This window comes from Podarcis gaigeae, assembly GCF_964106915.1.
Source record: "Podarcis gaigeae genome assembly, chromosome: 5".
In the NCBI taxonomy this organism is placed as follows: Eukaryota; Metazoa; Chordata; class Lepidosauria; order Squamata; family Lacertidae; genus Podarcis; species Podarcis gaigeae.
This window is the reverse complement of record NC_139681.1, coordinates 89,739,494-89,758,082: the sequence shown is the minus strand read 5'-3', so window position 1 is coordinate 89,758,082 and position 18,589 is coordinate 89,739,494. Positions and strand designations below refer to the sequence as shown.

The window sequence follows — 18,589 nt, the reverse complement described above, 5'->3', positions numbered from 1 at the left end:
AAGCAAAAGAAGAAGAAAAAGTCAGCAAGGTTTTCTTCTCGAAAAGTCATTATTCAGCTTAAGAGAAAGGGAATGGAGTTGCCAAGTGCTTTGGTTCAGAAATAAGGAAAGGTGTTGGGGGGGGGGGGGAGCGGAATCATCAAATGCCAAAACACAGCAAATGTGATTACACAAAGCCAAGAAGACCATAATTAGATCATTACCATGGAAACAACCTAATTACACAGGGAAAGCAGGAAGGCCTGAGTTACAGATCTGAATGAACGTTTGCTGCTGTTCGACAGGGCAATTGCACTGTGCGGGCTCTTTGCCATCCTTTCTGTGTCCTTTGCTACAACTGAACTTCCTCCGGGAGCAAAGCATCTTGAATCTTGGAATCTTAGAATTTTAGAGTTGGAAGGGACCCTAAGGATCATCTAGTCCAACCCCCCTGCAATGAAGGAATATGCAGCTGTCCCATACGGGGATCGAACTTGTAGCCTTGGCATTATCAGCACCATGCTCTAACCAACTGAGCCGAATCAAATGTTGTTTAAACAGCATTGCCTTGTAGGATTCATCCCTGACCACTGGCCCTGCTAGCTAGGAATGATGGGAGTCGTAGTCCGTAGTACGTTTCCGAGCACAATTCAAAGTGCTGGTGTTGACCTTTAAAGCCCTAGACGACCTCGGTCCTGTATACCTGAAGGAGCGTCTTCTCCCCCATCGTTCAGCCCAGACACTGAGGTCCAGCGCCGAGGGCCTTCTGGTGGTTCCCTCATTGCAAGAAGTGAGGTTACAGGGAACCAGACAGAGGGCCATCTTGGTAGTGGTGCCCACCCTGTGGAACACCCTGCCTTCAGATGTGAAGGAAATAAGCAGCTATCCTATCTTCAAAAGACATCTAAAGGCAGCCCTGTTCAGGGAAGTTTTTAATACTTAATGCTGTATTGTTTTTAACACTTGATTGGGAGCCGCCCAGAGTGGCTGGGGAAACTCAGCCAGATGGGTGGGGTATAAATAATAAATTATTATTATTATTATTATAAAAACAGCTGGAGACCAAAGTTTGGGAAACCGTGTTCTAGTCTATGTTGCTCATCCACAGAGCCCTTCTTTGGGGAGAATGGAGTACATAATTTCTGTGACCTTCGTCAGTAAACAAGAAGGTCTCTGTGCCTTATAGTCGTTGGCCGCTGCATGTACACATGGCAAAACAGGCACAAATGCATGCACAGCACATTCGTGGAATGATGCCTGCAAAGGTTACATGTGGTTTTCCCACACTGTACTGGCATGCCCAGGGGAAAACTTTTGCCCATGTTCAGGCAGATCAAGCTGACAACCTATAGCAACTGTAGCTTGTTCAGACAGTATCCTGCAGCTCGTTTGAAATTGAGGTGTATTTTTAGCATAGCATTGTTGGTCATTTGTAGGGTGTATGTGGAAAGTAGGACAGGGAGTATTCAGAACTCGGACTGTGTGGACAGATTTTGCATACAGAGCGAAATGGGAGTATTCAGGCTTCTGATAGCTCCGTGGAAAAGCTGGAAGTCAGGTTTGGCCAGGGATATTCTGTACAGAATGCAAAATCTGCATGCAAACCGACTTGTTTTGCAGGGTGGGGTGGGGTGGGTAAGACGATCTCAGCCCCACTTAATAGTGCATTTTCTATCCTCTGCACTATTATATCACCTGCACTTGCTGAAACAGACAAAGGACTCAGTAGCCTAGCATTGTGCAGCTGAACTAGCTAGTCTTGGGGTTATCCATGTGGTACCCAAGAGCGTTATGATGTTCTAAAGGTCTTTCCGCATGGCCACAAATGTATGGTGCAGATGGGACCTTAGATTTGTCTTAGATGGTTTAATTGATATTTATTTATTTATTTATTTATTTATTTATTTATTTATTTATTTATTTATCTATCTATCTCTCTCTCTCTCCCTCAGTTTACAAAATTATTGATACTTATTCAGAGATTTACCCCCCAAAACCCATACCCATTACAAAAGTATATTTTTATAATATACGGGTGTTAAACTGCTATTTAATCTAAATAAGAAGAAAGGCAGAAAGGAGAAAAAGACAAGAAAAGGAGAGCGAAAGCAAGAGAAGAGAAAGAGAGAGAAAAGATTAGAGAAAAATAAAGAAGAATAAGAGGACTTCTGGCTCTCTGTCCTGCAGCTAAATATAGTATTCACTCCTTAGGACCCAGCCATTCTATCTACTATAAACCACTGTTTTTTCAATCTTCAAATCCAGCTATTACAAGTTCATTTTCTCTTCCACGCAAAAAGTACATAACAAATTTCCAGTTCTTAATAAATGTCAGTCATGGTTTTTCTCTAATTAAACATGTTAAATTTGCCATCTCAACGAAGTCCAGGCATTCTTCCAAAGTGGGTAAGGCTGTATCTTGATTTTATCTTTATTTCTAATTATGGCTTTATGTATATTTGTTTTTAATTGGTTTGCTTATTTTAAGTTGTGAACCACCCTGAGGTTTAGGGATGAAGGGCAGCATACAAATCAATATTAATAATAATTCTTTTTTATTTTATTCATGCTTTGTAAAGAATAGGACTTGTACACCACTTGGAGAAGTTGTTGAGCAACTGGTTTATACATGCTCAAAATAACAAACTAGCCTATTAATTCCATTGCCAGCTACCCAGCCCCAGTGAAGCTGAGGGAGACAGCCATGACTCCACTTAGCCTCCCAGCGAGTTGAAGGCTGAAACATAAAAGAAACCTCTTCACAAAAGAGAGAGGAGAGGCTGCGGTCAAAAACTGATGAAGAATAAGAAGCAAGTACACCAAATGAAAGAGCTCCTTTGACATGCTCTCCTTTTAAAATATCCTCTGTTGCTTCCATCTCCAGGCATGACTTCCAAGCAGTAACGTCTGAGCATCATATTCGGTAATATGTTCCACATTGATTTTCTCCCGTATTCTCTGCTGACTGTACACTTTGCAGAAAGCATTGACCCCAAAGTCAAGGTTAAGTCCATGTTCCCTGAATCAACAAAGCAGAGGGAGGAGGCTGGAAGAGAGGGCGCATTTATGCAATGAAATAATCAAGAAAGTATGCGAACAAAAAGTTATCTACACAGGCCATTGTTAAGGGGGGGATACGTGTATTCAGTGTTTGTGTGTGTGTGTGTGTGTGTGTGTGTACTAGAGCAAAATTATAGTTTTGACCAGACCTGAGTACTGACACATTGAAAAACCAGAAATTGCAGAGAGGCAGTAAATAAACTTTAAATTTTGACAGTCTTTTTTAAAATACCTTTTCTTTTGTCATGCAACATTCCATCAAAAACAGCAGCCAATTGCCAAAGGACCAAACTAGACGAAATGTTAAATGTGTGTATATATATGTGTGTGTGTGTGTGTGTGCATTCATTATATTTTGTTCTCACTTTGCAAAGAGCAGTTGTGGGGTGGGGAGAGATCAGGATAGGAACCATGTCATGCAAGGAAATAAAATACCGTAAATTTCGCTCTATAACACGCAGATTTTTTCTCCTAAAAAGGAAGGGGAAATGTCTGTGCGTGTTATAGAGCAAATGTGTGGTCCCTGGAGCCGAAAAATCAAGCAAAAATCAAATCGCGGGGCTGCACGCTGCACGGAGAAGCGAAACTTGAAAAGAGGAAGCGGCTGCTTTCCTGCATTCTGCCTCAGGGTCTTACTGCCCACCCTCCTCTGTTTCCTTGCTGTGTTTGCTGAAACGGAACAAAGAGCAGGGAAAGCCCCTCCCCTCCAGGCAAGCTCCGGTGCTGCTGGGGGAGAGGGAGAGAGAGGGGGGGAGGGAGCGAGGGAGGGAGGGAGGGAGAGAGAGAGAGAGAGAGAGAGAGAGAGAGAGAGAGAGAGATGGCTGGCTGGCTTGGGTGGGGGAAAACTTTTGCCTTCCTTTCCTCCCTACCCCTCTCCTGCATTCTTAGCCAGCTGCTTCTCTGCACACCCCTCTCCTGCTCCTTGTCCCTTCTGTGTTTTTCCTTCCCTCCCCACTTAAAATGTGGTTACAAAGCATAGATCCTCCGGATCTTTGCATTGGGTCACCCCAAATTCACCATCAGATCACATAGCATGTCCATGGCTACAGCCTGCCCCCCCAAAATCACACACCCACTGTTGCCTGGGGCTGCAATGGTGCAAAAATGTGGTTAAAAAGCATGGATCCACATGGATCCTCAGAATCTTTGCATTGGGTCAGCCCAAATTCACCATCAGAGCACATAGCATGTCCATGGCTACAGCCTGCCCCCCCAAAATCACGCACCCACTGTTGCCTGGGGCTGCAATGGTGCAAAAACGTGGTTACAAAACATGGATCCACATGGATCCTCAGGATTTTTGCATTGGGTCACCCCAAATTCACCATCAGATCACATGTCTGTGGCCACAGCATGAAGCACAAAAATGATACATCCACTGTTTCATTCAGAATGTTTTTTTCCCTTGTTTTCCTCCTCTAAAAATGATGTGCGTGTTATGGTCAGGTGCGTGTTATAGAGCGAAAAATACGGTAGTTATATTATGCTTTGTAAAATCACAAAATTATGTTGGTATTTTTTATTTTCCTTGTTTGATGATAGTTACCTTTTAAAATACATTCAGTAATGAGTTAAAACAAATAATTATTACGGTAGTAAAAGAGGCGGCGCGAGTAGTTTTGCTCGGTGCGTGCGACTGGCCCAGCCCCTCTTTCCTTTTCCTCTCTTCTGCTCTCCCGCCGGACGCCTGAGGGAGAGTTACTTAGCGGTTCTGAGGAGCCGCTGTTGTTTCGGCAGAGGAAAAACCGCCGCCCGCGAACCGCCGAGCTGCCTCTCTCTTTCCAGCCTCTCTCTGTCTCTCTCTCGCGCGCGCTATGGCCAAGGAGGAGGAGAAGCCCTTCAGCCAGTCTATGGCCGAGTGGCGGAGGTTCATCTACAACCCCAACAGCGGCGAGGTCCTGGGGCGAACGGCCAAGAGCTGGGGTGAGGAGGGCGAGCGAGCGCGCGCGCGCGGGGAAGGGAGGGGAGGGGGCGGCCGGCACGAGGGGCGGTGGGAGGCGAGGCGCGGCGGGCACTTGCCTTGCCCACCACGCACCTCTCTCCTTCTCGGTCTCTCTCCCTCCCTCAGCTGGCGAGGGGGCCACAAGGCGGGGGGCAGCAGCAGCAACGGGCCGGGAGCGGATCTTATAAAACTTCCCGGGGCAGGACCCCAGTATGGGCCCCCCCAATATTTTTTATAAGTCGGCGCCCCTGCCATGGCTACAGCCTGCACCAAAAAAATCACGCACCCACTGTTGCCTGGGGCTGCAATGGTGCAAAAATGTGGTTAAAAAGCATGGATCCACAGGGATTCTCAGGATCCTTGCATTGGGTCACCCCAAATTCACCATCAGATCACATAGCATGTCCATGGCTACAGCCTGCCCCCCCAAAATCACGCACCCACTGTTGCCTGGGGCTGCAATGGTGCAAAAACGTGGTTAAAAAGCATAGATCCACAGGGATTCTCAGGATCTTTGCATTGGGTCACCCCAAATTCAACATCAGATCACATAGCATGTCCATGGCTACAGCCTGCACCAAAAAAATCACGCACCCACTGTTGCCTGGGGCTGCAATGGTGCAAAAACGTGGTTACAGAGCATGGATCCACAGGGATTCTCAGGATCTTTGCATTGGGTCACCCCAAATTCACCATCAGATCACATGTCTGTGGCCACAGCATGAAGCCCAAAAATGATACATCCACTGTTTCATTCAGAATGTTTTTTCCCTTGTTTTCCTCCTCTAAAAACAATGTGCGTGTTATGGTCAGGTGCGTGTTATAGAGCGAAAAATACGGTAGCCTAAATGAAAACTATATCTCATATGCATACTCATACTGCTAATTGCTCCAGGAAGGAAGATCCCATTAGCAGCAATGCACAAGAAGAATTCGTTCACCTACACCCCAAAATAGATAAAGAACAATGAACTGACTTACATTGTCCGAATGGGCAAGTTGCAGTGCAGTTTCTATCCTGCTATGGTTTGGCAATGCAGAAGTTGTCTTCTGGATGGGAGCTGCTGTGATGTTGGCCTGGAAACTGGAGCTAGTGAACAGTGCAGGGGTCATTACACACATTGGCGCAAACTATCACCATCAGCTGTTGCTGAAAGAATTGCATGGGCTGCCAATTTACTAGTTATAGCTATAGCTTAGGGCCCCACTCTCTTAGCGGCCCCCAAAAAAATTAAAGGGAAAAAACCTAGATGTACATTTCCAAAATATAAAATAAAAAAAACAAATGCAATAAAACCTACATACAGCAACAGTGTTTTGTGCTGTGTAGGCTCCTATGATGTAAGTAATGGCCCCCGCCTGCTAGCCTGCTCTAAAATATCACTGGTTTGCTCATTTCTATATCAATTACTTTGATAAAATACATATTTTGTTGTGTGCAAATGGCTTTAGATATGTTAGGTCCATAAATTACCAAATAGCATATATTCAACACAAAAAACAGTGACAATTTGTTGCTGACAAAGGACAGCTGGACATATAAAAGGCCCATTACCTTCAGTAGCTGAGGACCTCATCAAACCTGAATCTGGCCCTGGGGTTGGCATATCTTGAAGAGGAAAAAAGAGGGCACATTTGCTAAGTTCTAACTATGGATTGCTATGACAACTCTACCCATGAAAACGAGGACATGTCCTGGAAAAAGAGGGCATATGGCAATGCTGGCACTGACTCTCTCCAGTAGGGGGCCTTCTAAAGATACCATCCAATTGGGAGGTCTATTTTGTATGACGTAGGAATCAGGCTTTTAATGTGGCAGCATCTACCCTTAGGAACTCCTTCCTGTTGCATATCAGGCAGGTGCCATCCTTATTGTAATTTTGGTTGCTGTTGAAGACCATCCTTTTATAATGGAAGAAATCCAGTCTGTATTAGATTTTCCACTGTTTTTATAGAAGAAATTGTTTCATCTGTGTTTTTACTGCTGTTGTTTTTTTATTGTTAAGTTGTGTTGAGATGTTTTATAGGAAGCAGGTTTTGACATAAAGGGAATGAAGAAGCAAGTACATTCTATGACTTTTATCCTAGGCTCCTAATCTCAGCTATACCAGAATTTCTTGCATTCAAAAATGTAGTGGTTATGCCTAAGTTATCTCCTGCTTGGACTACTGCAATGCGCTCTATGTGGGGCTACCTTTGAAGGTGACTCGGAAACTACAACTAATCCAGAATGCAGCAGCTAGACTGGTGATTGGGAGTGGCTGTGGATACCATATAACACTGGTCCTGAAAGATCTTCATTGGCTCCCAGTATGTTTCCGAGCACAATTCAAAGTGTTGGTGCTGACCTTGAAAGCCCTTGGTCCTGTATACCTGAAGGAGCGTCTCCACCCCCATCATCCAGCCTGGACACTGAGTTCCAGCATTGAGGGCCTTCTGGCGGTTCCCTCACTGCGAGAAGTGAGGATACAGGAAACCAGGCAGAGGGCCTTCTCAGTAGTGGCGCCCACCCTGTGGAACACCCTCCCAGCAGATGTCAAGGAAATAAACAACTATTTTACTTTTAAAAGACAACTGAAGGCAGCCCTGTTTAGGGAAGTTTTTAATGTATTGTTTTTCACATTCGGTTGGAAGCCGCCCGGAGGGGCTGGGGAAACTCAGGCAGATGGGCAGGGTATAAATAATAAATTATGATTATATTATTATATAAATTATAGTCAGGACTTTTTTCAGCTGGAACTCACCGGAATTCAGTTCCAGCACCTCTCAGGTGGGGACCATTGTCATTCTAAGAGAACAAAAGAGGCGTTCATGGTGAGTTATGGCACCTCTCTTTCTAGAAAAATAGCACTGGTCATAGTCATTCTTCCAGGATTGTTAATTGGAGCTAACAGTCCTTGCCTTCTTCCCCAACAAGGATTTCCCAGATGTTTAAACCACACGCCCTTTGAAGATTAATTAGGGTTATTTCATAGACTCATGTTCTCTATGGAACTATGACTCCCAATAGACAGAGAAGATGTCCCTGCTGTTGTTTACACAGTCACCTGCTGGGGTGAAGGGCAGGTGAGTTAGAAGTTCCTAAGCTAGCCAGGAATTGACAACTCTTATTCAGGTCACTAAAAATGTTGATTCGGCCACTGAACGTATTAACAGTAATTGGTTTTAAAAGCCTCTACCAGAACAGGTTTTGAGGTATCTCAGTGGTCATGGGAAGCAGACACTTTGCCTATGAAACTACTACGAACAAGCTACCATTCATAAATCATAGAGGTTGTGATTTGTGAATAGACCCGTTTCTCCAGTCTGTCCAATTTTAAGTGCCAAAATTAATATCTAGTCTGTTGGAAGGAGAGTTTACAGACTACTGACACTGTCTGAAAAGAAGAAGAAAGCAACCATCAAGTACTCTCTTGAAAAACCACTGCCAATGACTATTTCTAAACATCACAAAACCAGCAAGGGAACTCTAGAAGGACTCACCATATGTTGCCATTTTTATTTTTATTTTAGTTTTTTGCAGAGTCTACACTTGTGGGCAGAGCCATTGTGGGAAAGAATGGACAGCATTATAGTAACAGCCAGACATTGCAGGCAGGGAATATGGCTTCAGTGCTAAAAGATGACAACTATGATAATGTAGATTATTATTGATCTAAATAGCGCCTACATTTCAGTGCTGTGCCATTATTATTATTATTATTATTATTATTATTATTATTATGCCTGTGGTATTGCAGTCTGGAAAAGCAGGAAAAAGGAAGGAATTTTAACCAAGATAGAAAAAAAGTAAAGGTACCCCTGACCGTTAGGTCCAGTCGCAGACGACTCTGGGGTTGCGCACTCATCTTGCTCTATAGGCCGAGGGAGCCAGCGTTTGTCTGCAGACAGCTTCAGGGTCATGTGGCCAGCATGACTAAGCTGCTTCTGTTGAACCAGACCAGCGCATGGAAACGCCATTTACCTTCCAGCCAGAGTGGTACCTATTTATCTACTTGCACTTTGACATGCTTTCGAACTGCTAGGTTGGCAGGAGCAGGGACCGAGCAACGGGAGCTCACCCCATTGCGGGGATTTGAACCACCGACCTTCTGATCAGCAAACCCTAGGCTCTGTGGTTTAGACCACAGCGCCACATGGGTGAAAAGATGAGTTTTCAAATTATGAACATTGTGAATTCTAGGCAGAACAGAATTCTGTAGAAAAGAAGCCAAATAGAGATGAATAAACAGAAGATGTGACAGGGAGGGAGTACCTATGGCCTTCCAGTTGCCAGAAACATAGGCTATCTAGAAAAATACCCACAGGGAGGTAGAACCAGTAGTGGCTCCCCACAGTGGGAGCCAGTGTGGTGTAGTGGTTAAGAGTGGTAGACTTGTAATCTGGTGAACCGGGTTCACTTCCCCTCTCCTCCACATGCAGCTGCTGGGTGACCTTGGGCCAGTCACACTTCTCTGAAGTCTCTCAGCCCCACTCACCTCACAGAGTGTTTGTTGAAGGGAAAGGAGAATGTTAGTCGCTTTGAGACTCCTTCGGGTAGTGATGAAGTGGGATATCAAATCAAAACTCTTCTTCACAGAATATACAACTGGGAGCAATCTTGGTTTGCTTCTGTGAATTGTAGGAAAAAGCCCAGCTTTCCTATCTTGGCCTCATCCACACTTGCCCCGTGATTTCTAGTCATGGATTCAAGAGATTTGGGGGGGGGGGGTTGTCCTGCTGCCAAAAGTCAATATGCAGAAAACCCAACTGACATTTGTGGGACAAAAAAAGAACCCATGACTAGGAATTATGCAACAAATGGAAGCGGGGATGAACCCTCTCTCGCAGCATCAATGACTCTGTTGTGTTTACACTAGAGACTGGTAACAGGTGACTCTTCAAATGTTGTCGGACTACAAATGCCGTCATCCGTGTTTCTTCAGACAAACTCCAAGAAAGGCATCCAAATTTCTGGTATCTTGTGTATATCAAAACCCAAAGTCTGAACCACCTGAAGCTCAGTTGAGAAAAACATTCCAGATGCTATTTCTGAATCTTGTCTACTCTGGAAATCTTATGGCTCATATTTTTACACCACCCTGATAGGTGTGGAAAAACCAACCCATTTCCCCTAAACTTTCCTCTTGCTCTTCTTTCTGTTGCTGTTCCCAACAGGACGTGTTCTCTCTCTCTTAAAGAGAGAATATGCCTGGAATGTTTTCGTTTCACTTTATCGCTTATGAAACCAGCGAAGATTTAATACCTTAGACAGATTCTTGTGATGGGTAGGAGAATTTCTGGGCTATATTTGGCTCTGTACATTTTTCTTTTTCAGACTGTTAACTCCAAGCACAGAAGAGAGTTCAACATTCAAGGGAGTGGCATGCAATCCTTGCTCCACTTGTAACCACAGTCATCTTGCCGTAGGCCTTAGAATAATAATAGGAATGGAAATTATTCAGTGGCTCATGATTTCCCAAGGAAAAGAAATCTCTTTAGCAGCAGCGTGCCACTGAGTCATTGCGGTCGGCCTACAAGGTCAGGGTTGCAGAGCTGTCTTTGCCATTCCTACCACTGAGTAGCAATCGAAGCCTGGGGTATTAGGAAAGAATGGGAAAAAAGCATGGCTGGCTACTAGTATATGCAAGCGGTACTGACATTGCACTTCAGATGACCCCAAGGCCAGCTGACTGTCTGTGGAACCCCCTGCTGAGATGAGTTTCAACTTCTTTGCTCATTACTGTCGCAAATGGAATGGGTTGTCAACAACTCTTAGGAGCAGACCAGCTCTGGGCTCCAAGGCACAAAGGCAACTGTCTGGTTCAGCATCCCAGAAATTGGTATCTAATGAAGAGTTTGATATCAGGCTTGCCCTCAGTGTCCTGCCTAAGGCAAAATTCAAAGTGAATTTGAGTGTTTTTCCTCAGGAAAAAAAAATGTCTGGGGAAATTTGAGGAAGCCCCCCAAAAGAGCATAAATCTGTACTGCTTGCAAATTGACTGTGATGTTTGAAACCATTTATTTTTTAACAAATGCCCCAAATCCCCTTCTGGAAACATTCGTCTGTTTTAACAAAAGCCTAGTAGGCACGTTGTCACCCATCAACTGAGTGCTCAAAAACCTAAGTGACTTACACCTCAAATATCTAAAAGACAAATCTCCTTCCCTGCAGACCTTCTTGAGTGTTAAGCTCTTGGAAGTTCCACCACCCTCTGAAGTTTGGGGAGATGATGTGGTGGTCCAAGAGACGACTTTCTCTGTGGCAGTCGCTAAGCGCTAAGCTGTGGAATTCCCTCCTTGCAGAGGTGCATGTGGCATTTTCATTGTATAGCTTTTGTGACATGAGCCAGTATGGTATACTGGTTAGAACACTGGACTAGAAGCTAGGAGATCAAGGTTCTCAGCCATGAAGCTGTCTCTTCTTTCAGCCTAACCCACCACAAAAGGTTGTTAGGAGAATGAGACGGAGAGGGGCAGAACCATGTATGCCATCTTTCCTGGAGGAAAGGTAGGGTGTAAATATAATAAGATAATAATACCCTCCAACAAGTTACCGCAGAAAACCGGGATGCACATCTTCCAGGATGTTCTCCTGCATGAGTCATGTGAACTGTGTGAGATCACAGCACCCCCAAAATGCATGGCTTTAGACACTGCAATCCCATGCAAGATCACACCCTGAACGTGAGAGCACAGTCTCTGTCAGGCTTTGGGGAAATCGGATCCCTCTCCAGGTGGCAGTAAATAAACAGATCAAACGGAAGGAGCGTTCTTACCAGATAAGCTCTTTAATAATCACAGCAAGAGACAAAGGAATGCATATCTCTCTAAAAAATGGTGTTACTCCCAGTAAAGGTTTACCTCCTCCATCCCCATTAATCTACATCACTCCTACACAGTGGCGTAGCATGGGTTGTCAGCACCCAGGGCAAGGCAAGTAATTTGTGCCCCCTAACCCATGGATTTGCGCCCCCTAACCCTAACCCCAGATGTTGCGCCCGGTGCGGCCGGGCCCCCCCCCCTGCACCCCCCACGCTACGCCACTGCTCCTACATCGGGTAATCTGAGCTTGTTGTACTTGCGCTTACTGTTCTATCACTTTCCAATTCCATCTAGTCTTGGGCGAAGGTGGGTCAGAAATGTTGTCCAAGGACACTGAATCTGCAAGCTGTCTCTCTCCTGGTGTTTCCTCTTCTAGCTGTTCCTCACCCAGTATCTCCCAGCTTTCCCCCTCTGGCCTATGCCCCTCTGCAAACCACTGTTCTAAATCAATTCTGTCCTCCTGCCCTTGGGAAGGTTAAGAAAAAAGTGGTGCGTGGCTCCCACTATTGCTCCTCAGTCCAATCCCTGACAGTACCACAAAATGGTATGCCATGATTTAATCATGACAGTTGAAGGGTACAGTGGTACCTCTGGTTGTGAACAGGATCCATTCTGGAGCCCTATTCACAGCCTGAAAGGAACGCAACCCACGTCTGCACATCTGCGTAAACATGGGTTGCGATTCACTGCTTCTGCACATGCGCATGACGTCATTTTGCACGTCTGCGCATCCGCGAGTGGCAAAACCCAGAAGTAACCCTTTCTGGTACTTCTGGGTCACTGCGGGATGCAACCTGAAAAGATGTAACCTGAACCGAATGCAGCAAGAGGTATGATTGTATGTAGTTATTGAAGAAGTGGTACCTTGGGTTACAAACACTTCAGGTTACAGACTCTGCTAACCCGGAAGTAGTACCTTGGGTTAAGAACTTTACCTCAGGATGAGAACAGAAATCACACGGCGGTGGCGCAGTGACAAAGCTAGGCTCCATTAGCTAAAGTGGTACCTCAGGTTAAGAGTGGTTTCAGGTTAAGAACGGCCCTCCGGAACGAATTAAGTTCGTAATCAGAGGTACCACTGTATCTGTACCCTCGACTTTAACAGAGTGCTATTGCACTCATGTCCAGTTTGCAGGCTTCCCACAGATGTGTGTCTTCAGTGGTCAGCCACTGTGAGAACAGGAGCCTGGACGAGATGGGTCATTGGCCTGATCCATCACCTAATGTTCTTATGAAACCTGATATATTTGTTTATAAAAATATTTATATTGTTATTATTATTAACAATAAATTAAAGTGGTTTACAACACTCATAAATAAATCTGTACTGTAAAATAGAATGCCAAAAAAATAAAACCAGAGATCAATGAAGTATGTCTGTTCAAGTTGTGATCCTTGCATCGCAGGGGGTTGGACTAGATGACCCTCAGGGTCCCTTCCAGCTCTATAGTTCTATTATTCTGTTATGGAAAGGCAGTTTCTTAATTGCCAACATAATTTTGGAAGCATAGGCCTGTTCTGCTTGTAAATTATTTTAACTGATTTTAATCTTGTATTTTTATATTGTCATAACTTAGCTTCTGACTTTACGGTGAAGGGCAAGTAAGAAATCCAAGAAATAAATTATGCAGGGAAAATTAATTACATGAGGAAATAAACAGTTTGGGCCATGTGGTATTGGAACCACGCTTCCTGTTTGATTAAAGTTTTTTATTTGTTACTAAAAACAACAGCAACCCAACAACCTCGAGACACCACAGCAAAGGAGGACACAAAAAATAGGAGATATAATTAGTCCTTGGAAATTCAATACAATCTGTTCCTGTTAATTCTGCCTGTAACAGCCTAGGAGTGAATAGTGCAGGGCGTGACAAGTCCTTCTTTGTTCTTATCAACTCCAACTGAACTTTGCAAGAAAATATGTCTAGGGGTCATATCACTGCCAAAGCACACGGTTATAAATTAACCAGGTCTGTTTTATAATAATATGAAAAGCCTGTAGGAATAACACAAATGAATCACAGGAAAGAGTGAGTGCCAGGTGTGATAGAGGTCAGGCTGTTTCATAGCAGCAAAGGGCAATTGGCCTCATCTGTGGCCATTTTGCATCGCCGGAGCCAGCAACATTTTGCTCGTTGCAAGTCATGAGATCAAAATTTGACCAAGTACTGAAATTCATTGCACACACAGTATTAAAACACACACACATTTAGATGATGATGAGATTTGGATTGGACATTTAGATGAATGGTATGATTGCAATGGTGGCAGACAGTGGAATTGGTTGAACATATGACGCAGATGATGAGTCTGACCACTGGTTTGTCCAGGCCAATGTTGGTTCGGCTTTCATTCATTCCATCACAAACACTCTGAGGAACAGGATTCCAGTCACTATTTTATTTACCAAGAATGCCCCAGACATTCCATGTACAAGGCTAGTTTCAATAATAATAATAATAATAATAATAATAATAATAATAATAATAAATTATACCCTGCCCATCTGGCTGGGTTTCCCCAGCCACTCTGGGCAGCTCCCAACAGAATATTAAAAACACGATAAAGCATCAAACATTAAAACTTCCCTAAACGGGGCTGCCTTTAGATGTCCTCTACAGACACAGTCGCCGACCCCTCTCTATCCTCCATTCAGCCAAGCAAGAGTCCGAGTGCAAGGACACTTTCCAGTCAGGCAAAAACACCCAAAGGCCAAGGCAGCGCCAGTGAGGGGTTGCGGCCTGGGGAGAGTTCCAAGGGCCAGATAGAAAGGCCCAGAGGGCCACATTTCGCCCCCTGGCCTGAGGTTCCCCACTCCTACCATATTCCATGCCTGTTGTGATATTTAACAGTTTTTAAGCTGACAATTGTTTTTGTACAGTTGTTTTCAGTGTTTTCATTTGTTACAGTGATTGTATTTTTATTATGCTCTATGACACCCTGTGCTCATTTGGGAGGAGGGGCGGAGCAGAAACGAAATAAATGCATATAGAAATATAACTCCTTACCAGTGTTCGAAACTCCCCTTGTTCTGGGCGCCTTTTGTGACAGGGAATTTCTTTCGTGCGAGAAGTTTCTGAGCTCTGGGAGTAGTACTGCGCCTAAGATTTCAGATCAAAACTGCCACTGCTGGGAGAAAAGGAGGACCTTTTCCTGCCCTCCCACTTCCAGCTACTCTCTGAGAACTGGAGAAGGGACCTTCATAAGAATACAGTGGTACCTCGGGTTACAAACACCTTGGGTTACAAACACTTCGAGATATACACTCCACTAACCGGGAAGTGGGACGCGGGTGGCGTTGTGGTCTAAACACATAGCCTAGGGCTTGCCAATCAGAAGGTCGGCAGTTCAAATCCCCGTGGCGGAGTGAGCTCCCGTTGCTCGGTCCCTGCTCCTGCCAACCTAGCAGTTCGAAAGCACATCAAAGTGCAAGTAGATAAATAGGTACCACTCCGGCGGGAAGGTAAACAGCGTTTCTGTGCGCTGCTGTGGTTGGCCAGAAGCAGCTTAGTCATGCTGGCCACATGACCCGGAAGCTGTACGCCGGCTCCCTCAGCCAGTAAAGCAAGATGAACGCTGCAACCGCAGAGTCGTCCCCAACTGGACCTAACGGTCAGAGGTCCCTTTACCTTTAACTGGGAAGTAGTACCTCAGGTTAAGAACTTTACCTCACGATGAGAACAGAAATAGTGCAGCGGCGGTGCAGTGGCAGCAGGAGGCTCCATTAGCTAAAGTAGTACCTCAGGTCAATAACAGTTTCAGGTTAAGAACGGACCTCCAGAACGAATTAATTTCATAATCAGAGGTACCACTGTATCAGGGGAGCAGGCAGGGGAAGTATGGCTTTGTTTTTTGCAGTCTTCAGATGAGGACTAGACCATATGAAAAATGAATATAAGATTTTAGCTGCAGTCCATTCGTTTTCAGCTTTGTATTATTCTTACAAAAAAAAGCACCTAGACATTCCGTTGTAGCGCCCACAATCTAGGTTTAAAGGTGCCCTTTAGCTCCTAGCTTTCATATCACAGTTTCTAAAACTGGTCCTCACCCCAGACATTACTTCTTCAGGGATCACTGGATGGAATAACGTTTTTAACCGTAACTGTTTTTACATTTTTAAAAAAACTGTAATTCCTTTTGGAATACTTTAATTTGTTTTTCTTTTTAAATTGTTTGCCACCCTGGACTTCTTCTGGAATGAGTCCAAACAAATAGGATGTCAAATGGCCACCCTAGGCTAATAGGAAATGATATTTTTTTTAACAACTCCTCTTGTCTCCAACAATGTTGTTTAGCCAACAAAATACCTGATGCCACACCTGAGGCTCAAATACTGAACAAGCAGGTAGCATTCCTGGCAGCTGGCAACCTTAGCAGTGACTAATTGATATTAGGTGATGGGCATCGAAAACGCTTGCTAAGAAGCTAGGCTTTTTGTTGTTTTTGTTTTTAAAAAGGAGTGTGTTAATCTTATTGTCGGGTACTTTGTTTCCATTGCAAGGTGGAAGAAGAAAGATCTCTGAGACAGCATTTTGCGGCTCTCCAGAGACACATAAGTGCAGTGAGGGTTCCTGTTGGCTGTTGCCGATTTGCCTGGTTTTATTTTAATAGTGCAAGCAGCGCCACATGCTCTGGGAGTCATGTACTTAGCAAAAATCAATCCCCTCCTTTGTATACAGATAGACACAGCAGACTGGCAACGGCTGAGGCTTTTATTGCCTCACCTAAGCTGAGAATTCCTAATAAGATTAAAATTTACACTTTCTGCCACTGACAGATGGTGTTTTCTGCCAAGTCCCACTGCATTCCTAAAAAGTAGATCTGAATTACAGGAGTTTCTTCTCCCTCTCCCTCCCTCCCTCTCTTTCTCTTTCTCTCTCTCTCTCTCTCTCTCTCTCTCTCTCTCTCTCTCCTTCTTTCCATCTCCACTACAATCCCTCCTTCTTTGGGAAGATCCCTCACCTACTTTACTTCTCTCGGGAAAGAATATCTCCAATGGTAAAAAATTGTTTTATCATCTTTTCTAGGAAGATGATGTTAGGGTAGACTAGGACATATTTTCAAAGTGACAAAGTGACAAGCCTACCACAAAATTGTACTACTACTACTACTACATTTTATTTAGACAGTGGTACCTCGGGTTAAGAACTTAATTCGTTCTGGAGGTCCATTCTTAACCTGAAACTGTTCTTAACCTGAGGTACCACTTTAGCTAATGGGGCCTCCCGCTGCCAATTTCTATTCTCATCCTGAAGCAAAATTCTTAACCCAAGGTACTATTTTTGGGTTAGAAGAGTCTGTAACCTGAAGCGTCTGTAACCTGAAGCATCTGTAACCCGAGGTACCACTGTACTCCACCCTCCCCGTCCAGAGCTGGGCTCAGGGTGGCTAACAATTACAGTAAAAACATAATGGGGGGGGAACCAATTTAAAATACAGGTTAAAATGCAATTTAAAATGCAGCCTCATCAAAACCATAAGGGGAGGGAAACATAAGGGTCAGACTGAGTCCAAACCAAAGGCCAGGCAGAACAGCTGTCTTGCAGGCCCTGCGGAAAGATGCCGCAGGGCCCTAGTCTCTTGTGACAGAGCGTTCCACTAAGTTGGGGCAAGTACTGAAAAGGCCATGGCCCTAGTTGCAACCAATATAACCACCTTGCGACTTGGGACCTCCAATGTGTTGTCATTTGTGGACCTTCATGTCCTCCACGGGGCACACCAGGAGAGGTGGTCCCGTAGGTACGTGGGTTCTAGCCTTGCTGCCCATGTATATCAGAGGAGGAGAAGGTGGCGGCAGTCTCCTCCAAATGACAAAAAGCTTCCCTGCTGTTTGCCAGGAGGCCTGCACCAGGGATAGGAAAGTTGCCCAGAGGCTGCAGGGCTACAGCTTCCATTCCTGCTCACCATTGGCCAGGCTGGTAGAAGCTGGGAGTCAAAAAACACCTGGAAGGCACTACATTGGCTGCGCCCCTTCTGTTGTAGTGGGGGACTATAGCAGCAGTAAGGAGGTCTGTTTGGGCTTGGCAGGAGTCCACGTTGACCTACAAGGTTGCTTTCCCCAAGCCTTGTGCAGCTGCCCCATGCCTGCCACTTTGTGTGGTAGCATGCGTGGAAAGGGTAAAGACAAAGGCACAATCAGGGTCCTTAAAGAATGCTTCCAGTTGTTCCTTGGCAAGCAGGGGCAGTCTTTGGGGGCCTTCGAAATGTGGCGCACACTGGGATTGCCTTCAGCACGCACTGGGATGGGAGGTCTTGAGAGGAGCCCTGCCCTGCTACAATGGAGGTTTGCTGATTGGCTGTTCTCAGAAGTTCCAAGCAAACCTTTCTTTCCTTTGAAGTCAGGTCACCTGACATCATAGTGGTTCCGAGGGCGGCAACACAAGGGTGAGCCTTTTCAGTGGTGGCCCCCTGCTTTATTTATGTGTTTAATAAATTTGTATACCATGCTTCATCCAAAGATCTCAGGGTGGTTCATAGCACAAAAATACAAAAATGCTCTCACCAGGGAGGAGCTCAGTCTACACCATCATTACTTATCTTTGGGTGCCAGGCAAAAACATTTCTTTTCTTCCAGTCCTTTGGCTTTTAATTATCTGTGGCCTCGGTCAAGGGATGGGGTGTTTCAGAACTGACATTTAAAAATATGGATGAGTTTTAGATTTTTCTCTGTTTTGTTCTTTGTGGCTTTTAATTGATGCTTTTTTATTGTTGTTAAGTCACTGCGAGAAGTGAGGTTACAGGGAACAAGGCAGAGGGCCTTCTTGGTAGTGGCACCCACCCTGTGGAATGCCCTCCCATCAGATG

The 18,589-nt window shown here is 44.8% G+C and overlaps 1 long non-coding RNA gene across 1 annotated transcript; it reads right to left on the bottom strand.

Moving 5' to 3' along the window:
• Positions 1 to 2,517: 2,517 nt before the first annotated feature.
• Positions 2,518 to 17,825, bottom strand: LOC310845132. The gene is made up of 3 exons (XR_014564497.1): positions 17,690 to 17,825; positions 10,227 to 10,392; positions 2,518 to 2,998 (listed from the first exon to the last, which is right to left on the bottom strand). It is a non-coding gene; the product is annotated as an uncharacterized lncRNA (long non-coding RNA).
• Between the last annotated feature and the right edge of the window lie 764 nt (positions 17,826 to 18,589).